The 15,328-nt window shown below is 43.6% G+C and overlaps 1 long non-coding RNA gene across 3 annotated transcripts; it reads left to right on the forward strand.

The window, feature by feature from the left end:
- The first annotated feature begins 36 nt into the window (after positions 1–36).
- On the forward strand, positions 37–12,996 carry LOC130851883 (uncharacterized). 3 transcript variants are annotated; one of them, XR_009053282.1, is made up of 3 exons: positions 37–126; positions 8,539–8,608; positions 10,977–12,996. It is a non-coding gene; the product is annotated as an uncharacterized LOC130851883 (long non-coding RNA). The 3 variants fall into 3 exon arrangements; XR_009053284.1 differs by lacking the exon at positions 37–126 and having other exon boundaries at positions 7,809–8,608; positions 10,977–12,549; positions 12,640–12,996; XR_009053283.1 differs by lacking the exon at positions 37–126 and having other exon boundaries at positions 7,809–8,608; positions 10,977–11,101; positions 12,336–12,996.
- Positions 12,997–15,328: the final 2,332 nt, after the last annotated feature.

Genomic DNA, 15,328 nt, shown 5'->3' on the forward strand with positions numbered 1-15,328 from the left:
CACAGATTGCATCAACCACTACTAGTCACAGCAAAGGACATTTTGAAAGTCCTCCAGATTGCATTCTACATAACTTGAAACAGAAAAATATTCATTTCTCTAAAGAAGCTTCTGTTCTCTTTCAAGGTAAGGGGGAGCAGGCTGACCCAGGAAAGGGCACTGACAGTTGAATGCTTTCACTTGCGTGGGAAGTCCAGCTGTCTCGATGGGGCCCAGGAGACAGACCGACGAGGGGAGAATTCCTGTGTTTGGGATTGGGTTTGAAAAGGCTCCTGTTTTTAACAGCCGACTTACAGAAGAGCAGAAAGAATTTCCAGCTGTTGTCGTGGTGAGAGAGCCCCTCTGATTCTGACTGAGGCTGTTTTTGTGCTCTGATCTCTCCTATCACTTTTCCTGGGCTGGTTACCCCATCAAACCCCCAGTCCTGTGGGCCAGCTCTTGAATCCGATGACACTATGCCAGCAAGAAATATAAGTTGTAAAAGGAAGATATTGTATGAGTCTACTTATATAAGGTACCTAGAAGAGTCAAATTCATAGAGATAGACAGTAGAATGGTGGTTGTCAGGGGCTGGTAGGGGAGGAATGGGGAGTTTGTGTTTAATGGATATTGTGTTTCAGTTTGGGAAGATGAAAAGTTCTGGAGATGGATGGTGGATATACTTAATATACAGTGTGAATATACTTAATGTCACAGAATTGTTTACTTAAAACTGGTTAAAACAGTACATTTTATATCATATGTATTTTTTACCACAATGAAATAAGAACAAAAGAAATGTAAGTGAGGACTCAGCCCTGGACACAGCACTGCTGAGAGAAGGCAGCCACCGTCTCAATTTCCACCTCTAAAAGAGGGGTGGGGTGCGTGTGTGTGTGCGTGTGTGTGTGCATCCCGGGTACGTACACGTTGTGGGGCGTGCGGCCCTGCAGGAGTGAAAGCGGAGGTACAAGCAGCGTAGTCAAAGAGGCGAGCGTACTGAACCAAACAATTTAATCTCTGGGCTTCCCCATGACTAGTTTGGAGGTCATTCTGCAGTGGTGGATTCTCAGTGGAAGCGGCTGTTTAAATGCCGAAGAGCCTGCGTAATATTCTTGGAGGGCTTGGACGACCTGTTCAAAACGGAATTTCAGTTGTCCTAGGAAAGACTAGATTTGGGGGGTGAGAGAAATGGGGGCTAGCGTTCAGGCCCTGCCCCTGTGTGGCCACTCGTGATGCTTAATTTAAATTTAAATGCCTAAGATCAAAAGAGTGGTGAATATGAAAATGCTTCTTGTAAGCAGTAAAGTACCTCATCATCATCTTTTATCCTTTAAATCAAGCCTGGCTATGGGAGCAAATTAACAATGGATTTTTAAGAACTCATACCGCAGGAAAGTTTGCATAGACCCTAAAATACAAGTTCACCTGCACTGCCTGTTATAGGATTCTTCCGGCTTTGGAGTCAGCCCAGTAGCAACCACAGCTGAGAATAAAATCAAAGGTCCTAGGAGCTAGACTTTTTGAGAAAATAGATTCTGTAGCCTTGAGAGGAGGGGTTGAGTTAAATCAGATATTCCTGAGAAGAGTGGCACATAAAGCCTTTATCAGTATCAATACTGATTTATTTCTACCAGATGCCTTATTTTTTTTAATTCATATACCATAAAATCCACCATTTCAAAGTGTATAATTCAGCAGTTTTTGGTATAGTCGCAAGGTTTTATAATGATCACTACTATTAAATTCAGAATATTTTCATCAACTTCAGAAAAAAATCCCATATCCATTAGCAGTCACTCCCCATTCCTCCCTCCTCCCAGCCCCTGGCAACTGCTAATCTACTGTCTGTCTCTATGGATTTTCCTATTCTTTACATTTCACATAAATGGAATTATACAATATATGACCTTTTGTGTCTGGCTTCTTTCACTTAGCATCATGTTTTTAAGGTTCATCTAAGTTGTAGCATGTATGAGAATTTCATTCCTTTTTAGGCTGAATGATGTTCCGTTGTATGGATATACCACATTTTGTTTACCCATTCACCAGCTGATGCACATTTGAGCTGTTTCTAATTTTTGGCTAATGTGAATAGTGCTGCTGTGAACATTCATGTGCAAGCATGGGTGGAGATGTATTTCAGTTCTCTTGGGACCATATCTAGCAGTGGAATTGCTGGGTCATATGGTAACTCTATGTTTAACTTTTAAAGGAACTGTCAAATTGTTTTCCAAAGCAGTTGTACCATTTTACATTCTCACCAGTAATACATGAGGGTTCCAATCTCTCCACATTCTTATAGCACACGTTATTGTCTGTCTTTTATTATGGCCATACTAGTAGATGTGAAATGATTTCTCATTGTAATTTTGATTTGCATTTTCCTAATGACTAAAAATATTGTGTATCTTTTCATGTACTTATTGGCCATTTGTTTATCTTCTTTGGAGAAATGTCTATTCAAATCCTTTGCCTATTTTTTAAATGTGGGATGTTTGTCTTTCTATTGTTGCATTGTAAGAGCTCTTTGTATATTTTGGATACGAGTTCTTTATCATACATGTGCTTTGCAAATATTTTTTCCTATCCCAGTTGTCTTTTCACTTGCTAGTATTCTGTGATGCACAAATGTTTTTAATTTTGATGAAGTCCAATTTACTTTTTTCTTTTGCTGCTTATGTTTTTGGTGTCACATCCAAGAAACCATTGCCTAGTCCAAGGTCACAAAGATTTACACCTATATTTACACCTATATAAAGAGATTTATATTTTTTAGCTCTTGCATTTAGGTCTTTGATCCATTTTGAGTTAATTTCTGTTTATTGTGTGAAGTATGAGTCCAACTTCATTCTTTTCCATATGCATGTCCATTTGTCTCAGCACTATTTGTTGAAAAGACTATTCTATCCTTATTGAATTGTCTTGGTAAGTATGTCAAAATGGATCTTTCTTCTTTTCTAATATAAGCTTTTAAAACATTAGAATTTCATCTGAATCCTAAGTGAAAGAAGCCAGACACAAAAGGCCACATAGTGTAAGATTTCATTTATATGAAATGTCCAGAACAGGCAAATCAAAAGACATAGAATGTGGGTTAATGAAGGAGAATTTGGGGACTGACTGCTTATAGGTATGAAGTTTCTTTTTGGGGTGATGAGAATGCTCTGGAATTAAATAGTGTTGATACAACATAATGAATATAGTAAAATACAGTAAAATAATCACTGAATTGGACATTTACAGTGGTGAATTTTATGTTATCTGAATTAGAACTCAATTTTTTAAATGTTCACCTGGTTACATAGGTAAGAAAAAAAGTTGGCAATTATAACTTGATTGCAGTTGCAACATAACAGTAGTTTTTGAGGGATTGTAAGAAGATAATCCAGATTGTGGTGGCAGTTGCATGATTCTGTAAATCTACCTACAATCATTGAATTTTACACTTAAAATAGGGAGATTTTATAATATGTAAATTATACCTCAATAAATGTTTTAAATAAAATTTTTAAAAATTCCATTGAAACTGCTTTAGTTGCATTACATAAACTTTGCTACATTATGCCTTCATTTTCATCCAATGAAAAATAATTTTCAATTGTTTTTGCATTGTCTTCTTTGACCCATGGGTTATTTAAAATAGAATGTTTAACTTCCAAATATTTGAGTATTTTCCAAACATCTTTCTGTTTTTTTTATTTCTAATTTAATTGTTTTGTGAAGATTTCAAATTTTAGGAATTTGTTTAGTCTTTTTTTTTATGGCCCCAGTTGTAGTCTATCTTGCTGAATGTCCCATGGGAACTTGAAGTATGTATTTTGCTTTTGTTGAGTAGAGTGTTCTATAAATGTCAGTTAGGTCAAGTTGGTTGATAGTGTTTTCAGGTCTTCTATTTTTTCTGCCTATTCTATCAGTTCCTGAGAGAGAAATAATGAAATACCAAATTATAATTGTGGATTTTTCTATTTCTTCCTTCAATTTAATCAACTTCTGTTTTACATATTAATGAAGCTCTTTTAGTGGGTGCACACACATTAAGGACTGTTATGTCTTCTTTAAAAACTTCCTGTTTTATCAACATGAAATTTTCCCTCTTGATAAACAGGTAATATTCCTTGTGCTCAAATCTATTTTTTTTTTGTTATTAATATAGTTATTCAGCTTTCTTATATGTGTTGCATGGTCTATCTTTTTTCATTCTTTTTCTTTGAAACTATTTATGTTTTTAAATTTAAAATGGGTTTCATTTAACATGCTTTTTTTCTTAAATCCAGTTTGATGATCTCTGCCTTTTAATTGGGGTATTTGGACACTTTGCATTTAGTTACAGGTACATATAATGTACTTACAACATGTTTGGTTTAGGCATGCCATTCTACTATTTGTTTTCTATTTGTCCCATCTATACTTTGTTCTCTTTTTCATCTTCCCCTTCCTTCTTTTTGGTTGACAGTTCTTTTTTATGGTTTAATTTTATCTACAACATTGGCTTATTAGCTATACTCTCATGCTCTTTATGCTATTGTTTTATAAATTTTACTTCTACATATGTTATGAACTCTACAGTACTTTGCTATTATTTTCATTTAATATTTTAAAAGGATTTTAAAATGAAAAATATGTCTTTTATATTTAAATTTACCCATGTTTACCATTTCTGGCATTCTTCATTCTTTTGTGTAGATCCAAGTATTTTCCTTTTGCCTAAAGAATTTCCTTTAACATTTCTTGCAGATCAGGTGGTGATGAATTCTCTAAGACTTTGTCCCAAAAAAGTCTTTATTTTGCCTTCATTTTAAAAAGGGTATTATCACTGGATATAGAATTCTAGGTTGATTTTGTCTTTCTTTCAGTACATTAAAGATACTGTGCCATTGTCTTTTGGATTGCACGGTTGGATCAGAAGTCTGCAGTATTTCTTATATATGTTCCTCTATAAAACATATCTTTATCTCAGGCTGCTTTTAAGATTTTCTCTTTGTTGTTAATTTTTAGCAATTTGATTATGATGTGCTCTGATATGGTTTTATTACATCCTGCTTAGGCTCCATTGTGATTCTTGGATCTACAGTGTTTATAGTTTTATTAAATTTGCAAATGTTTTAGCCATCATTTTATCAAAATTTTGTTTTTTCCCTTTTCTCCTTTCCAGTTACACATATGTTAGCCCATTTGATATTGCCCCATAGGTTACTGGGATTCTCTTCATTTTTTTCTATCTTTTTCTATTTTTTGTCTTTTTCCTCTCTGTACTTCATTTGGATAGTTTCTAGTGCTATGTTTTCAATTTCACTTATTTTTCCTCTGTAGTGTCCAGTTTGCTTTAAATCCCATCCACTGACTTTTAATTTCAGATATCATATTTTTTCATTGGCAGAAGTTCCATTTGGATATACGTATACACACACATACATACACACATACACATTTTCCCTTCTTTCCTCATTGTATACATTTTGCATAGTTATAACTGTTTTAATGTGCCTGTCTGTTCATTCTCTCAACTCTGTCATTTTCAAGTCTGTTTCTAGTGTCTGATTATTCTCTTCCTTATAAGTCACATTTTCCTGTTACCTGATGAGTCTAGTTTTTTTTTTTTTATTGGAAGTTGGCTATTATAAAAGTTACATTGTAGATTGTCTATGTTTTGTTATCTTCCTTTAAATAGTGTTGAACTTTTATCTGGCAGGCAATTAGGTTATTTATGGATAAGACTGAGTCTTATAAGATTGTTTTAAGCTTTGTTAGAGTGAGTCTAAAGTTTCCTTTTCTCTAGGGATAGATAGTTTAGTCCACTGGTTGGGCAGGGCCCTTATGGGGTCTCTACTAAATGCCCTAGGTGATCAAGTGGGTTGATATTTGAACATTTCTCAGCCCCATGTGAAATCTGTGAATTATTCAGCTACTGGTCCTTCTTTGCCCAGCCTTATGGAGCTTCATTCTGTGTGTACATCTTAGTATTAAGCAAATGCTCAAGAGGACCCTTATGCAGATTTCTGGAGCTTTTTCTACATAGTCCTCTCTTTTCTAGAACTCTGCCCAATAAGTTCCATCTGAAGTCTCCTTGGTCTTCCTTTTCCATCTTTCAACTCAGCAAAGCTACCCTATGCTGCTTGGGATTCCCTCCCCTACTATATTACCCAGAAATGTGTCTCTGACCATAGGGCTCACCTCCTTTATTTCCTTTATCTCAAGGATCACAGTCCTATACTGCCTGTTGTTCAGAATCTGAAGCTATCTGTACGTTTATTTTGTCTAGTTTTCTAGTTGTTGATGATGGAAGAGTAAATCTAGACCCTTTTGCTCTATCATGGCTAGAAGAACTGGTTTTGATAAAGAAATAATAGTGAGAGAGGACAGGCCCCAAAACTAGACACTGATGACTTGGCTGGGGGTCCTAGGGTATAGATAGGGAGCAGGAAAACTCAAGCAGCTGAAAGCCATATAGGAACAGGTATGACAATAAAGAAGGAAGAAAAAAATGTGGAGGCTACTAAGAGCAAATCTTACCTGTTTTCTTAGGTGGCTGGATAGCTTCCATGGGCTCCTCCAGATCCACCCTTCACCCTACCCTGTACCCCAGATGATTAACCTGTCCATATAGCAACTGTGGGGCTCCTTTGACCTCTGGTCTCTAGCTGTGCTCAGGCAAAGTGAGGTAAGAACAGGAAGGAAGTAAGAAGACAGGAAGATTATTTTTTCCTCTAGTTCCTTCCCTGCCAATTACCATGGATTAATTTCATGTCTCCACCAAAGGTCACAAGTCCTGTCAGGCAGCCCTCTCCTTATAGGTGCTCTCTCTGGATTTTATTCGACTGGCTAAAAAGTTCGTTCGGGTTTTTCCATTCCAATGAAATTTTTGGCCAACCCAATAGTAATTACTCTCTCTTCTTGACCCTTCACACTTAGGGATGATAATGCCTCCTCAAAGTTATTAAACCTAAAGTATCACACCATCCTTTGTCAGTTCCCTAAACCCTGCCCATACCTTGCTGCATAATCCCTTCATTGAATTCCTTGTCTTTCCGCCACCAGGACCCTGAATGATACTACAGAGTTGTTGTTGCTGCCCCTAAATGTGAACAATCTACTGTCCACTAATTGTATGACCTCAGGCAGATCACTTTACCGACTCCACCCATCCTCAGTTTGCCCTCATTCAGGGGGCTGTACCACAGCAGCAGCCCTGGGGCAAATAGTACCCCCTCCCTATCCCTTACCTTTTTTTGCTGTCCCCCCACTCCCAAGCTGCAATTCCTGACTTAGCTGCTCCACTTCACAGGGTCATCCAAGTCCCTCCCTCCAGGTTTTAGCAACAGATACAACCTGGTGAGGGCTAAGACAGCAGGCCAGGTGAAGACCACTTACAGGGAGAGGACCATCAAGTGGGGATCATAGTCAAGATCAAGTTCATACAAGCTATACAGCTTTTAGCCCAGACTAGCAGGGCTCAAAAAACAGGAGCCTCTTTTCCCTCCTGACACATACTTCCTGGAAAAGACTTGTTTTTAGTTTTTAACTAGAAAGACAGATGAATAGCATGAGTGAAGAAAAATGTTAGAAGTTCAGGATTTTAAATAATAAAGAGGGAAAAGTCATACATTTTAAAGGTTAGTGTATTGTAAAAGTAGTCAGTCCATGAAGCAATAAAGGTCGGTAAAGCAAATTAGACAGAGCTGGGTGCTGCAGCCCCCACAGGCTGAAGCAGATTTAGAAATGGATGCCGATTAACATATACACACTACCAAATGTAAAATAGGTAGCTGCTGGGAAGCTGCTGCGTAACACAGGCAGATCAGCTTGGTGCTTTGTGATGACCTGGAGGGATGGGGTAGGAAGGGTGGGAGGGAGGCTCAAGAGGGAGGGGATATGGGGATATATGTATAAATACAGCTGATTCACTTTGTTGTACAGAAGAAACTGGCACAACAGTGTAAAGCAGTTATACTCCAATAAAGATCTGGAAGAAAAAAAAAAAAAAGAAAGAAATGGATGCCAAAGGTCTGGTGAAAGGGACCCACGAACAAGAGGAACCAGAGTTGGTGGCAGTCTATCCTGAAAGAACTTCAGCCCCAGCGAAGACCCTATAAGTGAACATACGACCTCTTGGGCAGGCATCCCACCAGCTTCCTGTCCTGGGAGAGGGAAGATGAAGTGGACTCCCGGCCTTCTGTGAAAACCCACTAAACCCACTTGCCTTCCTGGGGAGGTTATTTCTGCATAGTGTACCTTTTGTGTCTTCCCTTTGATCAAAGGAACACTTAAGGCCCCTTTGAGGCATCTAACATGACAAGCCTATTCACTCTCCAGGGTTGACATTTCTCCTAGAGTTTCACTTGACCCTTGCACCATATACAATGCACCTTTTCTCTGCCCATGTTGGGACTTAATGCCAAAGCCTCTGGGGCCACTGCTCCTGGGTCAGTCCCTCTCTCTCTCTCTTCCCTCTAAGTCTCCCTCCAAGATTTCAGGTAAGGTTTACACTTCTTTGGTAATGAGACCTCCTCATCCTTACTCTTACATAGCCTTAAACATGGCATTGCATCTTTTTTTTAGAGAAAAGGCCAGTTTTCCTGTTATTTGTGGACATTAACGGCAATCCAGACTTACCTGAGAATGCACCCAGGTAAGTTGTTGGGCTGCGTCTACCCAGGAGCCCTGGGATTCCCGAGTGAGTCCGTAGGGCCTCAACACAGCAGGGCCTTAGAATGGCACCCCTTCCATACTCCCTCTGCTTGACACCCCTGCTGACCGGCTCCCACCACCTAGCTGTTGTAATCTGACTCACAGTGTCCCTCTGTAAGGATAAGGACCTTCCATGAAAGCAGCCTCGTTCACCCCTGTACCAGCCGCCCACACTATTGGTTCAAGGCTTGGAGGGTGTAACCCTTTGACCCCCTAACCCTTGACCCTGATCCTAATCAACTATTCCCACTGGGCCTTCCCTGGGAATAAGCCTATACTAAACACATTTACTGAAGGGAGAGAAGAGACAACCCACTCAATGATTTGCTATTGTTAGAGTAATTAATACTCCAGATCCCCGAGTGGGAGTGACTGAAAGGCTTAAGGCTCTTTAACTCTTCCTCTTCTCAAACCAATCTGGAGCTTATTTTCCCCGCCTCTTCTAATCATGTTTCAGGCCCTCACCTGTCTGTCCACGGCCTCATTCATGCCTGGGGTAGGATTTGGGGAAAGTAGACACAATGCCTTGCAGTTGACTCGTGGCAGCTCTGGAATTTCTGTAAAGGAGGACCTAGATGTGGAATCTGGGGGATACAGAGTCTAGGGGAGTTTTCTTCAGGCTATTTGCATAGCAAACACTCTTTTTCACTTAGACTGCTTATTTGTTCAGGGCAGAGATTGGGGGAGGGGAGAAGGCCTTCTCAAACCACCCCTAGCACCAACATTGTAGCTGACAGTTCCTGCCACTGGTCTTTATTCCATCCATCCATCCGTCCATCCATCCACCCAGCCATCCATGATGGCAGCTCCTTCCCAATGGGAAGGGAAGCCCCTTGCCAGAGAGAAACCCTGTTTTTTTCAGCCAGGCCAGTGGGGCCACCCCACTTTGACTTCACACCCCAAGAGGCTGCTGTCGGTGTCACCACACTTCTCCATGTCACCTTTCTCGTCTTCTCATTCCCTCCCTAGCCCTTCTCATCTTCTCTCAAGTTCCTGTTCTGTTTTCTCTCCTTTTTTCTCTCCTGTTTTTTTCTCCATTCCCTGCACTTTAGGTCTACCCAAAGCAGCCCCATAAATATTGTGTAGCCATTAAAATTAAAGAGGGGCCACTGAGCCCCATCCTAGAAGAGCTGATGCTCCCACTCACAGGTCCCCCCTTCCACAGCCACCCCCAGTTTGCCTGGGGCAGAACTAAGCTGACCTCCTCACTGGCTACCAGGGTCTGGATTTTAAGGCTACCCTGGGGCACCAAGGGCATCCAGCCTCTGTGTGGGGGCCCCCAGGCTGGTTATAGCCCATCTACGGGAGAAAAAAATAAGCTCCCAACATGGAGAAAACTGCCTTTCCTCCTGTTGCTACTGACAACAGAGCAACAGAGGGTCGGGATTTAGTGGGATGACAAGAATAAAAGAGTGCTGTTCAAAACCAGGGCCCAGATAATCTCCTTCCAGCGGTGACCTGGGTTCTATGCACAGTGACAATGAGTGTAACCAGAGCTCTAAGGTACAGGGGGCAGGTTCACAGCCACAGCACCACCCCCTCTCTCCTGTCTCCTCCTGCCTGTAGGGGGTCACATGGGCTTGGAGTAGCCGACATCAGCATCAGGCCCACTGATGGGGGCTACTTTTCCAAACTGAACTCAGTTCATAGCTTTATTTGTTTCCTAAAGAGGGAGCAGGACCAGCCTGAGCACTAGAATGGCTCTGCAAGCATGCCTGCACCCCATGCTCCAATTACCCCTTTGCTGTGCAGGCTTCCAGACCCCCATCTGTCCTAGAATTGCTGGCTTTAAGCTGGAGGAACCCTAGCCATCATCTGTCCAAACCCTCTCAGAAGCAGAGCAATCCCTGCTTGGGATTTGACCCCTCACAGGAGATGAATTTCCTAAACACAGGAGAGGGAGCCACTCTGACTTCCCCTCCACTCAGTGGAGGACAAATGGATTCAATCAATGCACAATACTTGGGACCACACTTAGCCAGGGTTGGTGCAGATGCATTTGATGAATGTAGACGTGGTGCCTCCCCTCCTGAAGCTGTTTAGTGGAGAGAACGGAAATGCATCAAGCAACCAAAGTACAACGCTGTTTACCAAAAAAGGAGCGTACATAAGGGATGGTTAGGAAAGGCCTTCCCGAGGAAATGGCATTTAAACAGAAGGCAGGAGAGTATTTTTCTCATTCGCCTCTTTACCCTGAGCCTAGCACAGAGCTGGCACACGGTAGATACTCAGTAAATGTTTGTTGAATGAATGGACGAGGAAATGAACAAACGTCTCCAGCTTTCCTGAGAGCCCTTGCTTCCTTGCAGAATTTGGGGCTGGGTCTACGAATGTATCCATTTATGGAACAATCTACGTGAACTTAAAGTCGTGAATCCTCATGAGGCCTACTCATGTTATGGATGTGCTGCGTGCTGTCCACTCTGCTTTAGAGGTGAGTATGCCAGGGCACAGCTGGGGAAGATGATACCCCTGAGATTCCACAGGAAGTCTTCCGGACTCACCCCCTCCCCTGCAGATCACACCATGGAGAACTCCGGAAATGGCTCATCAAAGCAGGGACGGCCAGTCCCTTGACAAGTGACTGGATTTAGATCTGAAAGCAGAGATGGGTTAAAACTCCCTGCATCCAGATGTCCTAACCACAGACCAAAGCTCAAGAGGAGGCAAGGGGAGACAAGCTCCACGGGCCTACTCTCTCTTTCTCAGAAGAGGGTGAAGGGTTCTTGGAAATTCCCGTAAAGCATCCAAATGAGCAAATCCAGGGCTGATTGCTGTCAGGTTTCCCAGCAGGATTATGGGCAGACTGGCCAGCTGTTCCATCCCCTAGCTCTGTCTTAACTTCAAAGACTGGGTTCTCTGTCCCAGGAAAAGTGGTCCATACTGTGAAATGCCCTGAAACCCTTCCAGATCTCAACACATGCCTACATTAAGGTGTTGCTCTTGGGCCTCCAGGAACCTGTCTCTAACATACAGCAATAAGCATCCTCTTCCCCCTCCCTCTCCAGCAAACATCTCTCCAAGAAAAGAAACTGAAGCTAATGACACTGGTGGAGGCAGGACCACCACGTACGGTCATGCAGGCTGTTCACTGCACAAAAGGGTGGGTGGGGGCTGAAATCCAGCCCTCACTCTGCTTGCCAAGCTGTGCCCCCTGTCATGGCTACATCCACACAGGGGAATGGGTGGCTTTTTCTAATCTGCACATATGTGCCACGCGGGCGAGCAGTGACCCTGGGTGGAGAGCCCAAAGAATTACATCTGGGGAGGGAAATAAGCCAATCCTTCCCTTGCCACCACCTAAATAGTCTAACCAGGTGTTCCTCAGGTGATTAGATATGCTAATAGGGCAGCCTTCTTAGAAGGTAATAGAATATGATGGATAAACCAGTAGGTCCAGTAAGGCTTTATGTTTTATTTCTATATGTCCTGAGTTCAGATGACAGTGAAAATGAACTACTGAGATGTACTAAAGGAGGATCAAATGTCTTGTTTCTGTTAAACTACTTTAAGGAGAGTAAAGATTTATAGTAGTATAACCCTTCTGTGTTGGAAACACCAGGGTTTTGGAATCTTTCCCAGACACTGGGCTCTAGCTTCACGTACCTTGAGCCTGTTGGTCAGGAAGTAGGCCCCTGAAAGATGAGGTAAAGTGGGCATTTTCTCAGGAAGACGACCTTCCCCATGGAGGGCCAGGCTTCTCACCAGAGAACGCACTCCCTACTGAGAACCATTTGCTGACAGTGCCGTCTGAACAGTGGCCTAACATCATGTGCCGCTTGGGAAAGGAACTGTGATTCCAGCAAATGCTTGACGGATGCTGAAGACAGGGCAGTGGTCCCTCTTGCTCGCTGCTTTACACTGCAGGCATGTTTGGCAAAGGTAACTCATACCCCTGGGTAGGGGCAGCTGCCCCCCTCTCAGAAATGCCTTCTCTGCATGGTCTCCTTTGGTATCTGCCCATCTGCCCAGTCTTCCTGTAGGTCAAAAAATGAGCTATGGGGACTTCCCTGGTGGCCCAATGGTTAAGAGTCCGCCTGCCAATGCAAGGGAGACGGGTTCGATCCCCGGCCCAGGAAGATCCCACATGCCATGGAGCAACGAAGCCCGTGTGCCACAACTACTAAGCCTGTGCTCCAGAGCCCGCGAGCCACAACTACTGAAGCCTGGGCACCTACAGCCGGTGTTCCGCAACAAGAGAAGCCACCACACTGAGAAGCCCACGCACCGCAATGAAGAGTAGCCCCCACTTGCCACAACTAGAGAAAGCCTGTGTGCAGCAATGAAGACCCAACGCAGCCAAATAATAATAACAATAAATAAATAAATACAGCAAGATTTTTAAAAAATGTTTAACTTTTTAAAAAATTTAAAAACCAGAACCAAAACCAAAAATGAGCTATGGGCTGGGGACACTGAGAGGAAGGATGAGGAAGGAGCGGGGCCTGGAAATCACAGCTCTCCTAGTGCTTCTGACATGTCCATAGGCCAGAGCTTGAAGTGGGATCAAGGGATGGAACTAAAATGCTTCCTAAGGCTCTGGAGACCCCCAAACCTCAGTTCCCTGCCCTCACAGCCCCAAGTACTCAAGGGCTCCTGGGCCAGGCAATTCCCTGTGAATGACCCCTGGGGGGATTAGTGGGGACAAACCTATCCCAGGTTTCAGGAAGAGGAGCCTAGGCTCCCAAGACCGTGTGAAACTCACAGTATGCAGGAGCGGTTCTTGGTGGGGGGACACGTGAGCATCTTGGGCAGGAAAATCAGCCCAGTGTCACATGGGTCCTACATGGTCTTCTCAGGAAGCAAACAACCAGAAAAGTCGGGACCCTGGGCAACTTCATTCCCAGGTGAGACTCTCTCTCTTAACCCCATCATCCCTTTCGATTTTTCTAAGCAAAAGCCACTCGTGCTACCTCAGTCAGGACCTTGCAGACAACTGCACATCCAGAGCCTTCCTGTGTCTTGTGGGAAGTGCATACAATAGGAGCGAACAATTCCTGAGCACATACAGGTGCCAGGCACGGAGCAGAGTGCTCACTTTGCCAGCAGGGTTTCATCGGATCCCCAGACAACCCTGAGATGAAGCACTGTTATTATTCTTACTTTTACTGATGAGGAACTCAAGGCTCAGAGAGGTTAAGCAACTTGCCCAAGATCACACAGCCAATAAGTGGTAAAGTCAGGACGCAAACTCAGATCATGTGGCTTTAGTGCCCACACACATTACCACCTCCAAGCACCAGGTCTTTAATGAAGTTGGAAAGCTGAGATATAATGAGGAGAGAAGTCCATAGCTCCCCTGACTCTCTTTGCCAGCCAAGCTCTGCCCATGTAGGTGACAAGTGTATGTGAGATACAACTCTCCCAAAAGCTGTTTAACCTGGGCACAGGGACCTTGCCTTTCTCCCTATGGCATCCCCAGTGCCTGGAGCCGGGCCGGGCCTGCAGCAGAATGTTTACTGAAGGGATGAAGGAACTCCTCCTAGCTGCCCTTGCCCTGCCTTACTCCTCCTTCTCTCTCAACCTCCAAGCAGGCACTGGGCTCAGCAGGGCCCCTAAGCAGGAACCCTGCAGTTCTACACAAGCAGCCCTGCATCTCCGCCACAGATGCTGGTGTGGCTTAAACACACAAGTCCATAGGTGGGCATGGGAGACCTTGAGCATGTGGGAGCTCCATGAATGAGTCCTGGGGTCTCGCACCCTTGTGGGGTTTTCTCCCATCCAACACAGTTGTAACCTCCCTTTGGTTTCCAGAGCTGTCATGTGTGTCCTCTCCCTGGCTCCAAAGCCTCCAGAGGGACAAATTTAGGCAGGAGATTTTCAACTGCACCCTTGACCTTGATCTCTTCCCCTTGCGTGACCACAGCGTTGGTGGGGTTCAGACTCTCCCACGGTGTGGCTGGTTTCGGGGTGGGCCCAGACAGCCATGATGTAAGACATCAGCTATCAAATGTCAGCAATCAGAAGCCAAGGCACTTCAGCACCTTGCGATGCTGTTCCAGCTGTTATTCTCCAAGTTTACCCACTGGAACAGCTTGACAAATCTGCCAGTGCTAGGGAGGGTAGGAATCAAATAAGAGCCTACCTTCAGGATGTCCACCATGGCATCAAGGAGACAAATGCACGTGGAACAATTAGCAGCAGTACAGGATTTGTGTGCTGTGTGCCAAGCAGAGCTCAGAAAGGAGGGGTAGCATTGGAGGCACACAGGGAGACAGAAAAGACTGAGATTAGAGCCCCTCAAAATGATTGAGTTATCATGAGTTCCTCTCCTCCTCCTTCCCTTCCCATCCAGCATTTCACTCCCATCCAATTACCTATTGCTACGTAACAGACTACCCTCAAACTCAGTAGCTTAAAACAATTTCTTACTATCTCTGACACCTCTGCCGACTGGGCTCAGCTGGCTGGTTCTCACGCAGGACCTCTTGGAATTAGAGTCAAATGGTGGCTCCTGCTAGAGTCATCTGAAGCCTCTGCTGAGCTGGAGAGCCAAGTGGCTGTCACTCATTCACAAAGCTGGCAGAGGTAATGTTGGTGGAGAGCTCAGCTACGGTTCTTGACGAGAGCCTTTATGTGTGGCCTGGACTTCTTACAGGATGGTGGCTGGTTTCTAGAGTGAGTGTCCCAGGAGTGAAAGTTCTAGGAGACACAGACAGAT

Source organism: Hippopotamus amphibius, chromosome 4 (assembly GCF_030028045.1).
Source record: "Hippopotamus amphibius kiboko isolate mHipAmp2 chromosome 4, mHipAmp2.hap2, whole genome shotgun sequence".
Classification (NCBI taxonomy): Eukaryota; Metazoa; Chordata; class Mammalia; order Artiodactyla; family Hippopotamidae; genus Hippopotamus; species Hippopotamus amphibius.